General features: G+C 39.9%; 1 long non-coding RNA gene across 1 annotated transcript in view; it reads left to right on the top strand.

Annotated features, from left to right (window-relative positions):
- Positions 1–15,273, top strand: part of LOC133040474 (uncharacterized) — a 172,496-nt gene extending 157,223 nt beyond the window's left edge. The window contains exons 3-4 of the long non-coding RNA XR_009688972.1: positions 14,677–14,852; positions 15,144–15,273. This is a non-coding gene — a long non-coding RNA (uncharacterized LOC133040474). The remainder of the gene's footprint in view (positions 1–14,676; positions 14,853–15,143) is intronic.
- The last annotated feature ends 649 nt before the right edge of the window (positions 15,274–15,922 follow it).

Below are 15,922 nucleotides of genomic sequence, written 5' to 3'. Positions count from 1 at the left end.
CAAATATTGAACCAATAAAGGCAACATAGTGGGGTAAGTGCTGTGACGGGGAAATCACAGGATTTTGGGCAGCGTGTGTGTGTGTGTGTGTGTGTGTACAACCATCAAGTCTAGCCCGGGTGGGGATAACCCCTCTTAAAATGATAAAATGGCATTCACAGTCTGAGTGCACTGATTAGGGGTAGATAATAATTAGCCATTGGTGGCTCAGATAGTAAAAAAAATCTGCCTGCAAAGCAGGAGACTCATGTTCAATCCCTAGGTGGAGAAGATACCCCGGAGAAAACGGCAACTCACTCCAGTATTCTTGCATGGGTAATCCATGGACAGAGGAGCCTGACAAGCTGTTGTCCATGGGGTCACAAGAGTTGGATCCATCTTAGTGACTAAACCACCACACATGGAAAAGATGAGACAGGGGACAGTTTATAGTTGTTTTATACCTGTACACTTCTGATTAAAACTAAAGGCTCTGACAGACTCTTTCCCCATTGAGAAATGTTGCTCTTTCTCTTGCAAAATGATGATCTCAGGAAATACTATGCCAAGAGCTGAGCCATCAGTCAGCATTAAAATGAACAAGGAAAATCCCCAAGAGGAAAAGCCTTCTTGGTAAAAAAGTCCATTTCCTAAGTAAGACTTCCTCTGGGAAAAAGGCATGTGAAATTATTTCCTGGGTCACTGGTTACTCTGTGTCCTCTGGGGCCATTAGTTGATGCTGAAAGGGAGATACTCACAAGGAGGGACAGAGAGATGGATGAATTCCGGGTTTTTAGGAACTCCACCCTCACCCACAAGGGTTGTCAGTGATTTATTGAATACCTGCTATCAGTCTCTTGATGGGTCCACAACAGTGATCTCGGGGTGAGCAAAGCAGGCATATATGTGGAGGAGCTCATGCTTCACCAGGGCAGAGATCTATAAGCCTTAAATTATAAGGAAGAGAGCTATGGGTGGTCACAGGGTTTGTACAAGTGCTTCTGAAATCTGAAGAGGGGCTCCTGAACAAGCAAAGTGACTTCTGTTTAGGGATCAAATGCTATTCTGCCTCAGGAATGGGGATGGGGCATGGGAGCCAACAAGACAGCCTGGTTGGCATCATGCAACCTGGCACAGTGTAAAATGGGACAAACCCAGACCATGTAGGGCAGCCTCATACTGACCGTGCCCAGGGGACACAGTCACAGAGGAAGGGGCTTTCTGTCTTGGATCTGTAGGTGTCTCTCTGTTCAGCCTAAAAGGAGCCACTGAGAAATTTGTGGTTTAATACGGTGTGAACTTGGCTAAGTGAGAATGGTTTTTCCCAGAACTCACCTCTGTATGGCTCTAGGTTATAGTTCACCAAACGAGAATTTAGAGAAGATTTGGAAGCCGTAAGTAAAGCAGCAGTCATCCTGCTCCAAAGATGATGTGGATGGAGGTGATGAGGGATGCAGAGGTATGGATGAAGGCCAGTTTGCCTTGCCCTTACCTGTGTCACACATCATGCTCTTCCTCCTGACTCCCCTTCTTGCAACTAACAGCAACCAGGCGTACAACAGCCTGAGAACTCCCACCTACAGCAGCTACGGTAGACACAGCCTTCAAGAGACCTCAGCTGGCTTTCATGGTCCCAAAGCATTAGCTGAACATGCCTAATATCTAGATTTTCCTGCCAGCTCTGACTTGTCCATTCATGTCAGTATTCACCTTTCACTGAACTTTCAAGTCTATCTCTTAGACCTTTACTACCCCGCCCCCCCCCCCCCCCCCCCCCACTTTTCCACATTTGTGTTAAGGACTCACTGCAAAGTTTCAGAATCTGCCAGCATGATGGTGCCTTTTGGGGACCTGTACTGAGCATAACTGTGATGAAGGCATGGGAGATGGGGTGTCGGTTGGGAACAGGTAACTTAGTGAATTAGACATCATGTTATAAAGTTTAGACTTTATCTTATGGGAAAGATACTACTTGCAAGAGCTTTAAGCAAGGGGAGAAAAACGAGCATGTTAGCATTTTAGAAAGATCACTCTAGTTGTAACGTGAGAGTGGTTTTGCAGGGGAGGACAAACTTGATGGCAGGGACACCAGGAGGCTGAGCAGTGGCTCAAGAGCTGTGAGGAACATGATCTCATGCCTAAAAGATTGAGATAACAGACCAAGGGAAGATATATTAAGAGGGTAGAAATATTGGGTCCTGGAGCTTGATTGGACGTGAAGTGGTGAAAGACAGAGGGGAACCTAAGTGATGTTAAGGTTTCTTACTGGGACACCTGCGCTAGTGATGGTGCTCTTCACTGACCTAAGAGAAACAGGGAGAGGCTTGGTTAAGAAGCTAATGAGTTCCATTCTGAATATGGTGCATTAGAGAGGTCTGTTGGATAAATGGGTCTGGAGCTCAAGCAGGAGTATGAGCCAAAGTTCTAGATTGCAGAACATCTAGAACACATGCCAACATTGCATGATTATGGACCCTTTAGAGAATATGAGAAAATTTATTTTCCTCAGAAAAAAAAAAATATATATACAAATATTTATATAGATTTTCAAAAGATACACAGATTGCCTGGAGTCCAGCTATAGATCCTTTAGGGATCAAGGGTGTGCCTGGTGTCTGGTGGAGTGAGAAAAGGAGATGAAAATAAAACCCTGGGAGAATAATGGATGAGTGAGGGAAAGGAGACCGCAAAGGAGGCTGAGAAGGCATAGTTCCAGAAGAAAAAGGTAAACCATCCATCCTATAGAGTGTAGACAGGTAAAAATCAAGGGAAACAATTGAAGAAGAGCATGGTAATAGCATGAAATTGCAGAAAAGGCAAGTAAGAGAAAGACTGAAAAATATCCATTTGGTTTAGCAAAAAGGGAAAATTTTAAATATAAAAGAGAAGGTGCAGCTGAGCCCAGTCTGCATCTCATGCTGAACTCTGCAAAAGATGAGACCCAGTTAAAACTCTCCAAATGGGGGCCGAACCCAAAGCTAGCATCCTGACCCCTTATCTGTCACACTGCCATGCCCCTCTTTCATCTCCAGAGTGCCAGCCTTGCTCTTTACCTATCTTTGCCTCTCCTCTCAGATTTAATGCTAAACTCTCATCTTCTCAGGAATAATATTGACTTTCTCAAATCATCAGCTCATTTTAGATAAACTCAGGGAATACTCTTGAGGGTACAATCCAGCCCTAAGACCTTTCTACCAGGCATCACTAATCCTTTCCTGGGGTCCTGTGTAATACAATTATAAGCCTCAAGAAATCTGTCTTGGATCAAATGAAAAAGAAACTATGATTTGCATTTGTATTTAGTGAGAAGACATGAAAAAAAAAATCTTGTTGATATAAATACTTAAGAATTTTAAGTGCTGTGCTGGTTAATATCTTCTTAGTGATATACAGAAGGGCAGGTTGAAGAATGTTTATAATTGGTGTGTGGGGAACATAGTGAATAAAAATGTCAAGGAACTCTTACCAATAGTCAGTAGGACAAAGGTCTCAGTTTTAATCATGTTATAATGATTTTAACACCTCTCTTACTTTTAATGATATGCATGAGATTCTCCATGATAGTTAGCTATGAAATTCTGTTTTAATATTTCCTATTTCAAAACACTTAAGAATAAAATAATATTTCCCATCTGAACCATTTGAAAGGAAATTGTTAATCTTCTGTCCCATAGCCTTCTGATACTCTAGTATTTCTTACAAAGGAATGTATTCTCTAAAACCTAATTCAATCATCAAGATAAGGAAATTAATATTAATACTGTACCATCTAACTCTCAAGTCCCAGTTGCTCAATAATGTCATTAACAGGAAAAAATCCAATTCAGAATCACACATTTGCCTTTGATTGTTATGGTTTTCAGTCTTCTGTTTAAAATTGTTCTTTAATCTTTTCTTGACTTTCAATTTCTTAAATTTTTTTAAGGAAGAGGCCAGTTATTTTGTTGCATGACCCTCAATTTAGTTTTGTCCATTCTTACTGTCTAGATTTGGGTTATGCATCTTTGGCAGGAATATAACAGAAGTGATGATGCTGAGACTGCATCTTATCATCAAGTTGCTTGTGATTTGTATTTGTTCCATTACAGATGAATTCTTTGATTAAGCTAGTGTTCACCAGACTTTTCCATTGAGAAGTAGCCTTTCCCCGCTTTTACATGTTACATATTTTATAGGGAGGCACTATGAAGTTATGTAAATATTCCATTTTTCATCAAACTTTCAATGTACCTAATTTTTTATTTATACCTGCATGTGCTCATGGAAGTCAATGGTTTTGGGTCAGTTATGATCCATCATTATTGTTTATTTTTATGCTGTAGTTATCTTCAGTCTGACCAGTGAGGCTGCCTTGAAGCATGCTTCTATACTCTTCTGTCATGTTCCCTTCATTTCTGAATGCTTTCTAGTTTCCTGGTGCAGTCATGTTTTAGTTTGCCTTTTACTTTGCCTGCTCCAAATCTGGAATCTGTCCTTTCTCCAAGAGGATCCTTGTTTTCCTTCGGTTGAGAACAGTATTTAGAAGTTAAGATCTGGGTACCAACTGTGTTCACTGCAATTGATTTGTCATTGTTCCCAGGTTCTTTCTGAAGACAGAGCTAAGGGAGTATATGTGCTAATATACACTTTCTTGAACACATTTACGTTTGTATTTATTTAACAGTTTTATACATTAACATTTTCAAGTTCTCGTAAATAACTTGAATTGCAGTCCAGTCTTTTCTCCTTCTAGTATTTGTAACTCCCTTCTTCAACAGTGAAAACCTGCCTCCCATAATCTTTAATATGCTTATTCACCAACTCCCCTCCTTTTGCCTCTCTTTGGGGCTGACCTCCTTACCCACTTGGACTCTAGACTTCCACCTACATCATTCCCCTTCCTACTGTGTTGATGGCCTCCTCACTCTGCTTGGCTGCTGAGTCCTCAAACCGTGTGCCCCTATCTGGACACTTTTCTCAATGCTCTTGAACTCTTACTTTTCACATCAGGCTGCCTCCTGAAAACCTGCACTCACCCTCATCCAAGCATGGGTGACCTTGTCACAATTTTCAGGTACTGTCATTTCATGCCAGACTGCCCTTCTGCATGGACAGTATCTTCATTCTTCCCAGGCTCTGATACCTCATGCCGGGCTGTCCCTGGACATGAATTTATACACGGCTTGGACTACTACACCCCACGCTGACCCTAGGTAGCATGGATACCCTACTTGAGATCTGACACCCCACTTTGCACCACTGAAACTATTCCTTATGCCCCTCCAATGTGGATGCCTACTTTTCTCTGATCCACTTAGTGGTATTCAGAGAATTAGTACTGAATTTAGGGGGAAAGAATTAGAAGAGAAAGACAAGTAAGAAGAAAAGCAAGCACCAAATTTTACCTATAAAGTTTTTGTTTTAACCACTAGGGAAATAACCTTTAGCCATGAAGTTTGTTGAAATCTTATACACATGTTTGTTACAAGAAACTGTATTTATTCCCTTAATCACTTAATCAACTATAGAATTAATTGGATTGAATATTGAAATTGCTCTTTATAGCTATGTATGTACTCATCAGCGCTCTTTTCATTAATCACCATTTACATTCTGTAAGGTCTCCTGAGTGCCAGAAGCCACTGACTCTAATGTGTCTTTCTATCCTGCTTGTGTGTCCAGCAGAGTCAGATCTAAAGAACATCTTAAATTTCATTTTAAGATGAAGTTTAACTTTAAATGGTGAAGATAAACTTCATTTTAAGATGAAGTTTATCTTTAAACTTCCTAAAGACCATCTTAAGCTTCATAGTCCAATCATGGTTGATGATACTTCCAGTATTAAACTATAAAATAGATTTCTCACTTAGGATTGTACTTTTATAACTGTCCTGATACTGCTCCTTGGAATTCAGTTCAGTTCAGTCTCTCAGTCATGTCTGACTCTTTGCGACCCCATGAACCGCAGCACACCAGGCCTCCCTGTCCATCACCAACTCCCGGAGTTTACCCAAATCCATGTCCATTGAGTTGGTGATGCCATCCAGCCATCTCATCCTCTGTCATCCCCTTCTCCTCCTGCCCCCAATCCCCCCCAGCATCAGGGTCTTTTCCAATGAGTCAGCTCTTCCCATCAGGTGGACAAAGTATTGGAGCTTCAGCTTCAGCATCAGTCCTTCCAATAAACACGCAGGACTGATCTCCTTTACGATGGACTGGTTGGATCTCCTTGCAGTCCAAGGGACTCTCAAGAGTCTTCTCCAACACCACAATTCAAAAGCATCAATGCTTCGGCGCTCAGCTTTCTTTATAGTCCAACTCTCATATCGATACATGAGTACTGAAAAAACCATAGCCTTGACTAGATGGACTTTTGTTGACAAAGTAATGTCTCTGCTTTTTAACATGCTGTCCAGGTTGGTCATAACTTTCCTCCCAAGGAGTAAGCGTCTTTTAATTTCATGGCTGCAACCACCATCTACAGTGATTTTGGAGCCATCAAAAATAAAGTCGGACACTGTTTCCACTGTTTCCCCATCTATTTCCCATGAAGTGATGGGACTGGATGCCATGATCTTAGTTTTCTGAATGTTGAGCTTTAAGCCAACATTTTCACTCTCCTCTTTCACTTTCATCAGGAGGCTCGTAGTTCCTCTTCACTTTCTGCCATAAGGGTGGTATCATCTGCATATCTGAGGTTATTGATATTTCTCCCGGCAATCTTGATTCCAGCTTTCACTTCATCCAGCCCAGCATTTCTCATGATGTACTCTGCATAGAAGTTAAATAAGCAGGGTGACAATATACAGCCTTGACATACTCCTTTTCCTCTTTGGAACCAATCTGTTGTTCCATTCCAGTTCTAACTGTTGCTTCCTGACCTGCATACAGGTTTCTCAAGAGGCAGGTAAGGTGGTCTGGTATTCCCATCTCTTTCAGAATTTTCCACAGTTTATTGTGATCCACACAGTCAAAAGCTTTGGCATAGTCAATAAAGCAGAAATAGATGTTTTTCTGGAATTCTTTTGCTTTTTCAGTGATCCAGTGGATGTTGGCAATTTGATCTCTGGTTCCTCTGCTTTTTCTAAAACCAGCTTGAACATCTGGAAGTTCACAGTTCACGTATTGCTGAAGCCTGGAGAATTTTAATTACTTTACTAGTGTGTGAGATGAGTGCAATTTTGCAGTAGTTTGAGCATTCTTTGGCATTGCCTTTCTTTGGGATTGGAATAAAAACTGACCTTTTCCAGTCCTGTGGCCACTGCTGAGTTTTCCAAATTTGCTGGCATATTGAGTGCAGCAGTTTCACAGCATCATCTTTCAGGATTTGAAATAGCTCAACTGGAATTCCATCACCTCCACTAGCTTTGTTCGTAGAGATGCTTCCTGAGGCCCACTTGACTTTACATTCCAGGACGTCTGGCTCTAGGTGAGTGATCAGACCATTGTGATTATCTGGGTCATGAAGATCTTTTTTGTACAGTTCTTCTGTGTATTCTTGCCACCTCTTAATATCTTCTGCTTCTGTTAGGTCCATACCATTTCTGTCCTTTATTGAGCCCATCTTTGCTGAAATGTTCCCTTAGTATCTCTAATTTTCTTGAAGAGATCTCTAGTCTTTCCTATTCTATTGTTTTCCTCTATTTCTTTGCATTGATTGCTGAGGAAGGCTTTCTTATCTCTACTTGCTATTCTTTGGAACGCTGCATTCAAATGGGTATATCTTTCCTTTTTTCCTTTGTTTTTCACTTCCTTTCTTTCCACAGCTATTTGTAAAGCATCCTCAAACAGCCATTTTGCTTTTTTGCACTTCTTTTTCTTGGGGAATGGTCTTGATTCCTGTCTCCTGGAATCAAGGAGACTTGACTTTGACTTGGAATGTTGACATTCATTCTTGCCATTCTTGTCATGAACCTCTGTCCATAGTTCATCAGGCTCTCTGTCTATCAGATCTCGTCACTTAAATCTATTTCTTGCTTCCACTGTATAGTCATAGGGATTTGATTTTGGTCATACCTGAATGGTCTAGTGATTTCCTCCAGTCTGAATTTGGCAATAACATGTTCATGATCTGAGCCACAGTCAGCTCCCAGTCTTGTTTTTGCTGACTGTATAGAGCTTCTCCATCTTTTGTTGCAAAGAATATAATCAATCTGATATCAGTGTTGACCATCTGGTGATGTCCATGTGTAGAGTCTTCTCTTGTGTTGTTGGAAGTGGGTGTTTGCTATGACCAGTGCATTCTTTTGGCCAAACTCTATTAGTCTCTGCCCTATTTCCTTCTGTAATCCAAGGCCAAATTTGCCTGTTACTCCAGGTGTTTCTTGACTTCCTACTTTTGCATTCCAGTCCCCTATAATGTAAAGGACATCTTTTTTGGGTGTTAGTTCTAGAAGGTCTTGCAGGTCTTCATAGAACTGTTCAACTTCAGCTTCTTCAGAGTTACTGGTTGGGGCATAGACTTGGATTACCATGATATTGAATGGTTTGACTTGGAAATGAACAGAGATCATTCTCTCGTTTTTGAGATTGCATCCAAGTACTGCATTTTGGAATCTTTTGTTGGCTATGATTTCTACTCCATTTCTTCTAAGGGATTCCTGCCAACAGTAGTAGATATAATGGTCATCTGAGTTAAATTCACTCATTCCAGTCCATGTTAGTTCACTCATTTCTAGAATGTTGACATTCATTCTTGCCATCTCCTGTTTGACCACTTCCAATTTGCCTTGATTCATGGACCTAACATTCCAGGTTCCTATGCAATATTGCTCTTTACAGCATTGAACCTTGCTTCTGTCACCAGTTCTGGAGTAGTATTCCCCAACCCTGCTTGGGAAATGTGTTTTTAGTAGTCTAGGGAAGATATCTCATCTTCAGTCAAATTTCTGGCTTTTTATCATTTTTATCCACTGAGATTCTTGAAATGATTCCATTTGAGGAGAAGGTTTTGTATTGAATACCCCTTCCTAGCATCCTTCCCAAACAAACATGTGCACTGAGCACACATGTGAAAAGAAAGTCATTGCTTTCAATTCTTTGTTCTCAGTTTAAATTGAAGCCCTCATGTGGGGCTATTTTTTAAGCTTCAGCAGACATATTTCAAACTGTATTTTGAACACATTTCAGATTTTTTTCTGTAGAGCAGAATTTTTCTTAATTAAAAGGGAATGTGTATATGCTAGCTATTGCCACAAAAGTGTTATGTTACTCATCACCCTCAAATGTAGCTTAGAACAACAGTCATATATCCTCATTGATCTACATGTTCACTGACCTAGGCTGCCCTTGGCTGGGTGACCGTGTCGATTTTTGTTTTTCTCTCTCTCTCATTGTGGATCTGCTGTGTCCAACTTTGCTCTATCAATACGTCATTTTCCTGCGACCAGCAGGCTTAACCGGGACCCGTCTGAGCAGGTTCTTTTTGGTTAGGGATGGGGCAGCCTACACTTGCAAGTGCATTTCAAGTTTCTACTGGCCTTCTGCTTGCTCGGGAGGGCACTGAGAACAGGCAGTGGATACATGGAGGGGTAAAGAATGGAGCCCTGATTCACTTTGCTGGGGAGTGCCATTTAAGGGATAGGAATGAAAGAGTGCTGCCAGGGCCTAACAGTTTTACCTAGAAGGCTGGCTGATTTTGGTTGTTCTTAATCCTCTACACTTTCTTCTTTGTTTGAGCCGTCAAGAGCTCCCTTGGTGGCTTGACTCTTCTTTTTGAAGGCCTTTGACTTTTCAGGGTCAGCTCGGTTTATCAGACGGGCATTGAAAAGTACTCAATTGAACAAATGAATGAATGAATGAATGATACTATGGCTTCATCATTACTAGGCCCCCTTTCAAGTGTGGGTATGAACGTTGTTACTGAAATGTACCTCCATAGGCTGACATCAGGAAGGAACCCTGCTCTAAGATCTCCATTTTCATTTTCAGTCCCTAAATTCTAGGTATACTTGGATACTACCGAACAATGCTTCTTAAGTGTGATAAGACCGTTGTGATTTCTTTAAAATTTTGAGTTTATAATTTTTTCTGTGTGTAAGTGTATAGATAAGGCAATTGTTCCTGTTTTAAATCACATGTTACTTTTCAAGAAAAGTTATACTAATTTTTAAAATTAACTTTGATAGGCAGAGAGATAAGACCATTAGGATGTACTGTGTCATTGCCTAATCAAGTGATGTCTACCATTTATTAAGTACCTCAATGTGCTAGACACTGTTAGCTATTTGATTTACTTTAGCTTTACTCTCTAAAACAATCACACAAAGTAGATATTATTTAGTATTACTAATTAATAGTGGAGGACACTGAAGTTTAGAAAAGTTAAGTAACTTAAGTTCTGACAGTTAACAAAGGGTTCATTTGGCCTACAGGTCATGTCAGCTAACGGGCAACTTTCTTTCCAATACACTCTATTGCCTTGATTCCTTAATTGAGTTGGTTTCATGGATACCTCCCACTCCACAACCCTCCTAGCATCTTCTCCCAGAGGAAACTATCATGCCTATGTCATACAATGCATGCTCTGATGAGTGGTGTTTGATAAAAGTAAAACAATAAGAAACAAGTTTATTATTTGCCTCCAGTAGGCAAATTGTTACCGTGATGAATTCTCCTTCATCATACCAAGGGCAGGTGAAAGAAAAAAGGATTTCTGCTACTGAATAAAATATTTAAGTCAGAGGCAAGAAAGGACTTTTGCTTAGGTTTGTTAACAACTATCATAGGTCGCTGGAAAGTTGGCAAATATTTTCACTAAGAGAATTACAAACTTCTTTTGCCTTTTCTTCTTTTTCTTCCTCTTCTTCTTCTTCCTCCCCTCATCTCCCCTTCCTCTCCCCTTCTCCTCCTCCTCCTCCTCCTTTGGAATGCTTGTTTCCAAATAAAATCCTGAAAGTAATTCCACTCATGTACCCACTGATTCAGGAAATATTAAGCACCTATTATGTGCCAGATACTGGCAGGTTAAATACATAGTGATAAACAGAAGGCACCCCAGTCCTCAGGTTCAGCTACAGGCTGCTGCTCTGCTTGAACGACTTCCCAGAGGTACCCCCACCTTCTCTGTGGAGCACCAGTGCTCTGCAAAACCATGTGAAAATCACTGTCCCGAAGGCTCCTATGGAGGGTACAGAGATGCTGGCTCTCATTTCCACTGCCACCCTCAACATTTTTCCCTTGAGGATGTCAAGAGAAGAATATTTATTTTACACATGCACACAAATGTTTGGGGCGACTGTTCAGAACAAAGCTGCCTGGAAGAACGAGGTGGACTGTCTTCTTGGTGTCTTTCTCTCCTGCCTTCATCTCCCCTGCCTCCAGTCTCCATCAATCTGCTTCACCATTCCATCTTCCAGGCAGCTGGAGGAGTTGTCTTCATAAAACTTTCAACGGCTCCTTGTTGACTTCTTAATAAAGGTCATTTTAAACAGGAATTCAGGGGACTCATGATATACCCCACGCCACTTACCCTGTTTTTCTTCTGGACTCATTTTCCATTATATCCATTTGTGTATTCGACCATCTTTTTCACTGATCACCTGCTTGACCCCCAAATATGCAGGGTATTCACTCCTCTTCACGTTTGTTAGGCCCAGAATGCTCATTACTTCCTCCACTAATCAAAAATCTATGTAACTACAAGGTGTGGCTCATTTGCAGCTTCTCCTAGAGGCTTTCCCTTATCGCTCTATTGGAATTAATTGCTTCCTCCTCTGTGCTTCCAACTGTCCTTTCTTATACTTCTGTTTAACACATTTTCTGTTCTGCTTCATCCAAATATGATGTGTTTACTTGTCTGTTTCCTGCAGCCCCTCAAATACTGAGAATTAAGGTCAGGAGTCTGATAATGATGTCAGTTCATCATTAATTATATCATTAATTCACCATTAGTCATAAAAGAGCTTCACAAAATATCTCACATTATCATTTTAAATCCTCCTACTAGGGTTCTGGAAGGTCAGGTATGGGCATAGAGGTGCTATAACTTCATTTTAAGTTTTATTTTTAAGAAGTATGCTGGAACTTGGTATAAGACAGGCTTGGTGCAGCAAAAACTAACACAACATTGTAAAGCAATTATTCTCCAATGAAAAATAAAATCAAATTAAAAAAATTTTAATTAGAAAGAAGAAAGATGGACCTGGAGTCAAATCCCAAGTCTATACTCACTCTGTGAGCTAGAATGGACTATGTAACATCTCTGAGCCTCAGGTTTCCCATCAGAAAATGAGCACCAAAACTTACATCTGCAAGTTGTTATGAAGCTTAAATGACATGATGTGTGCTCAACACAGTGCCTGTCACATAGTGATGAATAATACAGAATAGGCACTACTGAAGCTTTTCTCCTACCGGAAATCCTAGCCTACATGATCGAGTTCCTACGAGGTGCCAAGGGCTTGCCAACATACTCATCTGTATTATCTCATTTAACCCTGAAAACTACTGTTAGGAGAATGTGCTATTGTTCCTCTTTCTGGGCTTCAGAGGAAGAGACTGGAAGGTTAGCAGCTTCCCTGAGGTCAGTAAGTTAGTAAGGATTATAGCTGGATAAAAACCCAGTCACTGGACACTAAAGACTATGGTAGTAACTGCTAATGCCATTTGGCGGACTGGAGAAGTTTTACAAAAATGTTCCAGTTTTAATGGAACAGGTGATGCCATCCCTAACCAGGATCTTGGAGAAAATCTGTCATTATGTTGGCCACCCCTAAAACTGGTAGGAACTTGCAGCAGGATGATTTCTTTTAGTTGTGCAGAGATAAGCATCAGCGTGTAATCATTGCACTATACAACCTATCAGATTCTCTGCAGAGTCTGTTTTTTCAAGAAGATTTTCTGTCTTTTAGATTTTCAAATGTCTCCCTGCTTTTTTTCAGTTGTACTATTTCGAGGCAAAGTTGGCTTATCAGTTTCCTCAAAATCTTTCCACCCAAAAAGGTGGGGGGGCGGGGCAAAGTGAAATGAACTCTGTTTATGTGGTAAGTTCCACATGTGTAGAGTGCAATAATCAACTCAAAATTTTCATTCAGTTCCCTGGGAGTTAGTGTGTGATCTATTTCAAACTGAATATAAAGGATGCTTCTTAAACCACTAATCTCTTTTATTTGCCAGAATAATAATTCCAATGGTTTGTTATCTGATTCACACTGAGACATTCAGTTTAATCTGAATTATGCATATTCGACTGTGTTGCTATAATTTAGCCAAACAAGAGTCTGTCTTATATTTTATTTTAAGTAAATCCATTCCCTGTGGATCCAAACAAGAAAAACTCAAGTCTTTCTCCTCTCTGAAACCTTGGAATTTGCATATCTCACACTCTTTTTCTTTCTGTTTAATTCTTTGTTTCCTCTCAAACCAGAGACTTTAGATTTATGGTGACTTTGTGGTTGGATTCTTGACCTTTTAGAGTTAAAGCCAGGAGCTTTTCTCTCCCCTTCTCCCCTCACTTCTTTCTTTCCTTCCTTCCTCCTGTAGCTTTAATTGAGGTCTTATTTGTAGACCATAAAATTCAATTATTTTATATGCACAATTCAATGATTTTTAAGTGAATTTTCAGTGTTGTGCAACTCTTTCCACAACCTAATATTAAACATTGCCATCACCCTATAAAGGAATGGCATGCCAATGTGTGGTCACTTTCCAATTCTCACTCCCAGCCTCAGGCAAATATTAATCTATTTTTTTGTCTCTATAGATTTGACCTCTCTGACATTTTCATATAAATGGAATTATGTAAATATGTTGTTTATTGTGTCTAGATTCTCTCACTAAGCATAACATTTTTGAGATTAGTCCATGTTGCAGCACTAATTGGTAATTTTCTCCTTTTTATTTTTGAAGAGTATTCCATTGCATGGATATATCACATTGGGTTTATCCATTGACCAACTGAGGAATCTTTCCCTCAATTTGTTCCCCTTTTTGGCTATTACAAACAGTGCTGCTATGAACCTTCATATATATCTTTGTGTAGACATATATTTATATTTCTCTTGAGTAGTTTTCTGTGAGTAGAATTTCTAGGTCATATTTATTTTTATTTATGTTTAAATAATTTATGTTTATTTATTTATTTTGTTTATTTATTATATATTATATATTTATTTATTATTTATATTTATGTTTAAATAATTTATGTTTATTTTTATTTATGTTTAAAATTTATGTTTAACATTTTAAGAAACTACCAAAGTATTTTACAAAGTAACTGCAACATTTTACATTTTTATAGCAGTGTATGAGGGTTCCAGTGAATTCACATCCTTGTCAATTGTTGTTATTCTCTTATATATTGGTGAGATATTTAGAGTGATAAAATGATGAAAAAATATATCTAGCTATAGTTTTAATTGCAGTGCTCCTCTTATAAGTAGCACTGAGCACCGTTTCATGTTTAAGGGACATTTGTAAGCTTCTAAAATGTAAACTTCATATCATATAAACACCTTTGACAATTTTCTAGCTAGTTTTCAGTCTTTCTTTTTCCTTCTTGATTTTTAATTATCCACTTAAAAATTCAAAGTGTATTTGCTCCATTATAAACACAATGTGCATGTTCATTTTAAAAAGCTAAAAACAAAGAAAGGAAGTGAGGCTTCAAATTAATCAGGTGAGTTGACTGCATTTCTTTTTATCCTTTCTAGAAAGTCCACCAGAGTGACTGTGAAATGACTTTTCTGGTTTTTTTTTTTTTGTTTGTTTTTTTTTAAGGGATTAACCTAGTAGGAACAAAAGAACAGAAATCAACAAATTTTCAGAACTAGAAAGCAAATGGAGGACCGCTCACTGACCAAGCAGGGTGAATAACACTCAAGTGCCTATAAAGAGGGAGTCTGATGAAAAGGAGACCCACCCACCTAACAGATACTCCAGAGAGACTCAATACGGTAAAAGGCTGGGCTTTTCAGTGTCCAAGAGAGGATGAAGGGTTGAAAGATATTTTACAGGGAGGTTAGGCCTCCCCTCTAATTCTCTTATCAACGTTGTACGGTCAAGTAACTTCGTCTCCTCTACTCTGCCCCTCCCCCAAGGAAGTGGGGGTTCCCAAGAAGAAGGGTGGGGTCTAAAAACGGGAAGAGTAAGTCTGTTGAACCAAGGGATCCTCAGCACCATTTCCTCATCCTCCCCAGAACATGCTGAGCCTTGCCTAATTATTCTTCTCTGTTCACTTTCCCTAGGCAAAGGGAAAATTCTTCGCTGGACACAAGACCTCGACATACTGACCTTTGGAAGTTCCTAGTAAAAAGCCTGCCTCACTCCTTGTTTAGCCTACTCAACAGCTGACAATCACCTCTATCCCTAAATTAAATATGAACATAAGATAAAGGATCATCAGGTATTTGAGCAAAGCTTTCAGACGGTAAAGCATCTGCCTGCAATGCGGGAGACCCAGGTTCGATCCCTGGCTAGGGAAGATCCCCTGGCGACTGCAGTGGCACCCCACTCCAGTGCTCTTGCCTGGAAAATTCCGTGGACGGAGGAGCCTGGTAGGCCGCAGTCCATGGTGTCGCAAAGAGTCTGACACGACTGAGCGACTTCACTTCACTTTTCACTCTCACTTTCAGCATAAAAGAAGGAGCCGGGAACAACAACAGTAAACAAGGAAGGGAAAAAAAAAACCTTCCTGGAGGAAACAGAAGTCCTCCAGGGAACAGAAAAATGTCACCAAACAAAACCAGGGAGTATTCTTACAGACATAAAGTGAAAGTGAAGTCGCTCAGTCCTGTCCTGCTCTTTGCGACCCATGGACTGTGGCCTACCAGGCTTCTCCGTCCATGGAAATTTCCAGGCAAGAGTACTGGAGTGGGTTGCCATTTCGTAAGAAAAGATGCTGTAATCACAAATCAAATACAGGATACTATAATAAAAGAACAGAAAAACAGCATGAGCTTCTAGAAATTAAATATATTATAATAAAAAAATTAAGTCAGTAGAAGAACCCTTTTAGAAATATGCC

The sequence above is a fragment of the Dama dama genome, chromosome 20, assembly GCF_033118175.1.
Source record: "Dama dama isolate Ldn47 chromosome 20, ASM3311817v1, whole genome shotgun sequence".
NCBI classification, from domain to species: Eukaryota; Metazoa; Chordata; class Mammalia; order Artiodactyla; family Cervidae; genus Dama; species Dama dama.
Note: the sequence above shows the minus strand (reverse complement) of the source record. Positions and strands in the feature narration are given on the sequence as shown.